Genomic DNA, 8,832 nt, shown 5'->3' on the forward strand with positions numbered 1-8,832 from the left:
TTGGTTTTAAGCACCTACAAAATTATTTTATTTTTATTACAAGGTATACCTTATTCTCCACATATCTGTGCCATTTTTTCCTTAATTTTCCCATGCCTCGCCCCTTTGTCATCGTTTTCATTGTGAGCGCTCTTGACCTGGTACAGAGGACCGAGAACGGGGAACAGATTCGTGCCGGCAATTGTCCTTGCCAGGCATTCTTTTCGCTGTTATACTTTTTTATTGTTGCTGGCAGTGTCATAATATCTCGCCTTGGCGCTGCGATGGCATTCATGTCGTTGCTTCATTTTATTGTTATTATATTTACTTGTCGGATTTGCTGTGTGTACTCTGGCCAGCACCCCCACATTCTCCAAAGACCACCCAACTACCCTCTCCTATAGATTCGCTTCATATTTTCCGATGGAAACATCCTTGACTTGGCGATGCGTGTGCCATGCACTTAAACATTTGATTACGTGTCATATATCAACACATTGTACGATTGAATTTTCGCTACGCATGCGGTGGTTTCTCCATTCAGGGTCGTGATTGGGTGCTATAAACAGCCGGATTCAGGGCTACGAACCTCAACCGATGCCTGAGTACATGCAGTTAGGGACATTCGTATCGCTAACCATAAATGCGAGCAGCTCATATTGTGTTCTTGCTTATCCAGACTGTTTTCTTAACGGCGGGTTAATGACTTGGGAATACTTGAGGCCAACTCAGGGAATGAAGGATATTTATTTTGATAAGTTCCAAGGATTCGCAGACTATTTATGGGCTGAAATCAGTCGTTCGTATATATATAGGTAGGAATATTGAAATATTGCACAAAAATATACTTCTATATAAAGTTTACCATACTAAAGACTAATAATACCAGCTAGACTGCCACGTATGTGCAAGTCTTAAACTTAAAGAAGACATAGTATAATATTTTCATATAAAATTAAGTATACGCCGCGTTGCCATTCAACAAAAAATACTTATATAATTTATTTAATTAAAAGCCTTTCCCATGACGATGCTGATTAGCTATCATCCATTGATTCTAAAGAGCCTTTTGATAACTTGCTCAAGGGTCAATATTTTTCCGCCCTTTAAACCCCTTTTTAAATACAAGGCGTTCAAAAGTGTTGGCGGATCTACCAATTTACTGGGCTCTGCAATACTTTTTCGCCCCCCACATTTTTTGCTTTCTGCTCGTACTTATTTGCTTAATTTCACAGCACAAAAGGCACTGGGAAAGGGTCGGAAAAGGGGATATACCGTATATAGTGCACATACAGTGACATTCAGTTGGAGGCCTTTCAGGGCCTAGGCTGTTGCTTTTTATATTTATCACAGCCACTTGCATTGCATTTTGTTTATATGCTTTTAATGCAATTACCACGCTTTTCACTTTGATTTACGCCCGGACGGAGACTCAGAATCCGGATCAGAGGGCGCCACTGAGGCGGGGCGACGGGGTTGGACAAAAGGGATGGGGAATGAGTGAGTGACGGAGACAAACAGAAATCAGACAGAGATACACACACGATGAGTACAGTGCATTTTCCATTTTCCCCCTCTCGTTTTCCACTTGTGTCACCCTATTTATGAGTGAGCCGCTTTCATCTTTTGTGCTGCCCATTTTAGCATTTGTTTTGCAGTCGCATTCTGAGTGCTCAAACTCCTTTCAGCCGCGCAGCATTCCTCATTATCCTGTTACTCCTTTCTGTTGTAGCCTTTTTTGCTGGCCCAGCGGAGGAGCCCTTCACCATCCAACAATCGGAGATGGGTTAATTTGCCATATCTCTGGAGGTTTCACATTTCGTAAAAATCATGATATTTTCAGGAAACAGACTTTGAAGTTTTTCGATATGTATATTAAATATACTATATTCATATAAAGAGACTGTTTTACAAAATACCATATTTTCGATTAAATTTAAAGCTATAAAATATATTATTTTTATACCCGTTACTCGTAGAACAAAAGGGTATACTAGATTGGTATCCAGCCATGTCCGTCTGTCCGTATAAACGCAGTGGTATCGGAAACTATAAAAGATGTTGGGATTAAGCATGCAGATTCTAGAGATTCCTACGCAACTTTGTTTTAGCAAAATGTCACGCACACTTTTACGCCCACAAGCCACCCAAAACTGTAGTGCCCACAATTTGAAAGATTAAAATATAAAATACATTTTATTTTATACCGCTTCTTAATACCAAATTTTATGATTTTTTTGTACTCTGCGAAGAAGAGTAAAATGGGAGTCAGTTTTTACGTCATAAGTAAAGTTTTGTAGAAAGCTTTAAAAAATAAATTAGAATATTTAAAAAATATTACTGAATTAGTTAAAAAAATATTACTTAAAATATGTGAAACTCTTCTTATGAATAACCCAAATCCATATTTATTGCGACTTTTAAACCGGGAACAGAAATTCTCCCACTTCGAACCTCTGTTTTCCCTCGACTGCAACTGCTTATGCATTTTCATTAGTGTCTCGTCTCTGTCAACGTCACTGCCATCAGACAGTCGAGTGCTTTGACCCGCTCCCTCTACCGCCCAACCGCTCCACCACCCACTTTGCCACTTCTCCCGCTTTCCCACGCCCATCGCATTCAGCCCTAATGCATATTGTTTGTGTCCTCGAGCGTACTTTGCTGCCTCGCTTGTTGTTGCCCCTTTGTTTTTGCCTCTCGTGCCGCTGATGGGCGCAGTTTTAATTACGATTTGCTCACTTACATTTCATTCAGCTGCTAATACATGGCCCGCAGCTTCTACGATTGATTGACTGAGTGAAGGAGCGACTGAATCGTTGACTGACTGCCTGCTGATTACACTTCAATCAGCCGAAGCGCGTTAATATCAATCGGGGCCCGCGGGGAGTTGCGTTGCGAAGGGTTAAGATGGCAGCGGGTTAAGTCAAGCAATGCCGGCAGCAAAACTCATTTAAAACTAATCAACAAGTAGCGAGAAAATTAAGAAAATACCAAGTCGATGAGAATTGAATTTGGCCGATGGGGGGATATATTAAGTGGAAGAGGAAAATCAAATTTCTAAGGGAAACAAAATTTTAAAAATAAAAATTAATACAACTTTTTAATATACTTCAATAATTTTTTAACAAATAATCATTCTGATATTTAGACAGAAACATTAAAACTTAGGAAATAATCCTTGCATTTTCCCTATGAGGTCAAATATTTAGTGGAAGAGGAAAAACCAAGTTATAGTGCAAATAAAATTTTAAAAATACACATTTATATAATTTTTAAACTATATTTTAATAGTATTTTATTCAATAATCATTTCGATATTTAGACCGAAGCATTAAACCTCAGGAAATAATCCTGGTTTTTTTCATGGTATTGTTTTTACTTACATTAATAATAAATATTGTTTTGGTAATTAAGAAAGTGCAAAAGTATATAATTTATATTTACGGCCCTTGCTAGGCAATATCTGCACATTATGGAGAAGCTACATTTTAATAACATCGGTAAACAAAGATGTTTTTGATTCCTCAATGAACATGCAATTAAACTTGCCTAAAATCCCTACAAACTCACCTTACCTGTAATTTTAAATCTAATCCAACCTCTCAACAGCCCTCAATTCCTTCTACACTATTTGTGGCCCGAGTTAAGCGCCTAACAGCTTCTCCGAGAGCCCACAAGATCCCTGAGCAATCAGTGGGCACCCAACAACCAGCTCCGAGCCGCCTTATCCTTTATCGTCTCCAGGTCCATGTCCCTGGGTCCTTAGTCCTCTTGCCCATTCATAGATAATTCCAATTGAAGGCAATCGCAGGCGGAGGCAGGACATGCAACAATTACATGGAATGCCTTCAAGTCAGGACAGCTTGTAGTTCCAGTTTGCCACTTGCAGTCCGGCTTTTTGTTAATTTTTTAATACCTCTGTCTCCGCCTGCTCCTGCTTGCTAGCTTGCTTGGATTGCCTTGGATTGCCTCGTACATTGTGCAGAGCAATTTCCATTAATTTTGTGTGCAGCTCCAGTGAAACGTAAATGAACAAAGGATCCTGCCTTCAGGTGAAACACAGGAGGGGCACTCCTCGCAGAGAAATGTTTGCCATTGATAAAATTTACTAAGCTCTTCCAAGTAGCCGGATATCCCCAACCCACCAAGACAAAAGGGGATATCAAAACTGGAGAAGGGGCCGTCAGCATCAGCATCGGTGGCATCGGGTGTTGATTGTGCTAAATAACTGCACAACAATGGCCTAAGTACGTTGATAGAAAAGTAATGAAAAGCCAGCGGCAATCGAAAGGGGAAGTGCACGGGTAACAATACCGAAGGGAGGGGGTTCCCCGGTTGATTGGTTGCCCAACAAAGGCTAATTCGCTAGCTGGCCCCGGCACTAGCAATAATTGGTAAAAGTCAGGGCTTCAGATGGCCAACAGCACCAGGGCCAACAACAACTGCGACTGCAAAACAAGCAGCGAAATCAAAATGGCGAAGTGTTTTTAACAACACGAAGTTATAATACCCTAAATTACACTTACAAAATTAATTCACAATTAATATGTAACAATTGAAAATTACAAAATTAATTTTTCTAAATTATTTAGAACACAGTTTGAGCTAAAAAACCTTTTCTCACTAAGCGCTAGGCAACTGAAAACTATTATATAAGTGCTTTAATAATATTTTAAAAATTTTCTTTACGTTTTAAATGATAAAGAAATGTTTTCGGTACCTTTTAGATCTGAATATATAATAATCCACTTTTTATTACCAACTATTTTGCACTTTAAAAGCAACTCAATACCCATAAAGAGCATTAGAAGACCGTTAGAAGATATTGCCCCAGACCAACTTGAAGAAAATCGAAAAACAAAAGACGAAAATTGTGTAAAGTGGTTTTATGGGGCAACAAAATAGAAAAATAGGATTTACCACACACAACACTCGGCAATGGCAGATGGATACAGGAAAACTGGAGTGGGACTGGAATTGGGATTGGGCTTGGGCCGCCTTAAGGTTAAAGTAAAGATTGCAGCAGCGGCTCAAATGGATTTACGTGTTGCGAATTTTAATTAAACGATAAAAAAGCGAAGAAAAAAATGCGGACAGCAGACGTAGACACATCTCTCAGGCCAGGGAAATAGATGACCGGACCGGCAAGGGAACAGTATATGGTTCTGTGGAACAGAACGGAACAGGCCAGTGGAGAGCGCACTGCGTGTGCTTAGTAAAAATTTATGGGCCTAGTCTGGCAGATGGAAAAGCTGAGGGGAAGCCAAGTAGCGGCATCATTTGGCCATTGTGAATGCTACCATTTTTCACACCCTTCCTGGGGGTATATTTCATATAGGTTTAACAAAAAAAAATAAATGATGAGGGATATAAAAACAGTATCTTTCACAGGAACTAATATGTATTTCCTGATGAAATTCAATAAATGTAAATATTTTAATAAAAGTTTGATCTTCAAAATAATATTAGTTAACACACTTAAAGCGGTAAGTAAAACTTCATAAGTAATGTATAAAAAGAAGTACTACAAATTAAGATTGACTTACATTTAATTTTTTAATAAAATCATAAGATACTTTTAGTTTAACACAGTTACAACAATTATTTAAATATAATATTTTCCATTATTATGATTAAAATCAAATTTTTTTCTTATCTATGATTTTTTAGTTTAAAGACCCGCTTTTCTCTACTACTTTGTTTGCTATTCATAGCGGTTCGCTGGTGTAAAATTTAATTTACGAGCTTGTATTTTCAATATGACCGCCTGTTTTCCTGCCCTTTCTTCCTTTCATTATTTTCTCCCTGACGCCCCCATTAAATGTGATTAACATTAAATCATATGGACGAGGGGGCATGCTCATATCTCTAACAAACACCTGACCACACGCCAACGGGAAAGCTCCACGCGAACATTGCCAATCTCTTTGGAACCGCAACCATCTCGGGAAGCATTTTCCCCATCCCAACGCTGGACAATTACACTTGGCCCCCGCCATTCATTTTCACGCACGTACGATTTTTTCGCACACAATTTTCACCTCTGCGGAAAACCCAAAATGAAAAACAATAAATGCAAGCGGCGGTGGAAGGCGAGGGCAAAGGCAAAGGCATTTAAGACTACGCACTTTGTTTGCTAATTTTCGAGATCGAGCGGCTTATCAACGAGGCAAATGCCATTAGCTCAGTGCCTTCGGTTTCCCCATTTTCCCATAAAATGGGGATGCCCCTGCTACTTCCTTGTGGATGGAAACTTTCCAGCAATTTGTTTGATTTGCCGCTTATTGGACTTTGCGCTTTGCATAAGCAATAAACATAAATTATCAATATGAAGAAGGCTGCTCGGGTTTTAGGGAGGGGCATAAGGAAACTGACCGCAAAGGGCAGCTTGAGGAATGCTGACATTTATTTACGTCCATAAGTCATTAAGCTCACAAGATAAATTTAAGGTAGGGAGCCATTGAGAAAGTGGAAGCATAGAGAAAGAAATATAGGTATGATTACCAAGATGAATTTTTAAAACCCGTTCCTATTATCCTATATTTTGAATACATATTATTTAATTAATACATTGCACACACCTCCAATCAATACCACAAAACAAAATACCACAAAAAAAACAAAAAAAATTTTCACAATTAAATTCAAATCCCTATTAATGAATCATTATAAAAGCAAATTAATTAAATTGAAATTTAACTGGGGTGAATTCCATCAGTCAAGAAACCGCAAAATTCCGCAATAAAACGAAACGATAAAAATTGTGTTCACATTTTAAATGAATTAATATGCGAAAATCCGATACGCTTAGAGCCGAAATCAAAAGGCTTAACGACAACGACGAGACTAGGTGACGAAAAAAAGAAATTTAAAAAGAGCGGACAAAAAGTTGCGGAAAAAACGAAACGAACACCAAACAAAAGCAAAAGTTGCATCGATATATGGGAAAATTTGTACTCCCGTTTCAGTTTTTCTCCTGTGTGCGTGATATGTGAACTCTTGTGATATACATGAGCAGTTTCTAAACTGCTTAAAATATTTTGTTGAAGCTTAACAAAATCAAAATCAACGAAAACCCAAAAGTTATCCTTGCCGACCATCCGTCTCCTAAATCCCCTCTAGACTCATCGAGCTCTTCAAACGATTTTCAACCGTCTAAACGAGAGGTATAGGTTTCCTATGTGCTATTAAGCACTTGGAGAAAAACAATACATTGAGATTTGTAATTATCACAAAGGATTGGTATTTAGATTTAATTGATTTAACTTTCTACTTTTAATTTTTTAAAACATATATTTAGAAGAGGTTTTCCAAAAACAATTTTTTAAATTTCAGTGCTTTCAAAATACTAAATATTTATTAAACAATTCGATATAATATTTCAGAAAGTAAAATGATATCTATTTTTAGAGTTTTTATACTAAGAGATGCTAAAGGCAAATAAATCTATGTGGTTTCATGGTATGTGGTATTCAAAATATTTAAATAATATATTTCTAAATATTTATTAAGAAATACGATATATTATTCCAGAAAGTAAAATGATATCTATTTTTAAAATGTATATCCTAAGAGATGCTAAAGGCAAATAAATCTAGGTGGTTTAATCGATCGATTAAGGTTACCCAAAATATTTAACATTCAAAATACTAAATATTTACTAAAAAATAAGATATAATATTCCTAAAAGTAAAATGATATCTATTTTTAGAGTTTTATCCTAAGAGATTCTAAAGGCAAATAAATCGATGTTCGTTTTTCTCAGTGCACAAACGAGCACACCCATGGAAAGTGAGCTGCACCTGTATGGCGATGTATCTTTCACTTTTCCTGCATGTGGCAATGAACCGTGAAACCGTAAAATGTTATGTTCTGAAAATCTGAAAATTTTTAGTCCGCTTGAAAGCGTTTGCCCCGCCACGCCCCCCGTGAGCTACCTGTACGGCTGCTGTTGCTGGTTTCCACCTGCCAATAATGTTGTGTGCGCTGCGCTTCGCTTGGCATCTGCACCTGAATTTTCACGAGTTTTGGGATCGGAGCTCCGCAGCATCTCCACTTTGCGGTGTCTGCCCCATTGGGTTTGCCTCCTCTAATGTTGCACTCGACGGACCCTTTTCCTCCATCATCCGCTTGCATTGCCACACTTATCGTTTGAGGAGTGCCGAGTCTTGGGTAAACCTTTGATTATATCGATTACACAGAGCTAAATGCTGAAAATTGATCATTTAGTTGGGGGAAACATAAAAACCGGAGGATTTACATTACGGAACTAATTGGTTATGCGAATCACGAGGGTTCATTTGATATTTCTGTTTTATGAAAATAAATAAATTTCAGCTCTTAAGCTTTATAAAGAGTATGTGCACATAATTTTAATTAATGAAGTAATTGTATAGGAAAATAACTACATCTCAGCTTATAAGCTTTATAAAGAGTACGGAATACAAATTTAATTAATCAAGTAATTGTATAGGATATAGCACCAAAAAGATTTAAGGTAGGTTTTCATATTTTTAAAGGCTTTCGGTGTTTTCAACTTCACCGAACCCTTGTTCAGTTACTGGGACATCCAAGGACACCTGCTTTATGGCCAGTGGAGTGGGCAGGATGTTTAGCATTTAGCCTAAGGGCAGTGAAAATTTCCAAATCTTGTTAAATAAATTTAATATGGCTGCGGCTATCGATGGACATGACCACTTAGGACTTGTGCATTTTTAATAAAGACCCTGGCACGTGCCACAACCCCTCTAACCGCACAAGGTGCATTCGCTTCGGTTAAAACCCCCATGGGCTCCCTTTTTGGCCAAGTTAGCCAGCGATTTGCTTTCAAACTTTCAAGGAGCAACAGCCCCA

This window comes from Drosophila subpulchrella, chromosome 2L (genome assembly GCF_014743375.2).
Source record: "Drosophila subpulchrella strain 33 F10 #4 breed RU33 chromosome 2L, RU_Dsub_v1.1 Primary Assembly, whole genome shotgun sequence".
NCBI lineage: Eukaryota > Metazoa > Arthropoda > Insecta > Diptera > Drosophilidae > Drosophila > Drosophila subpulchrella.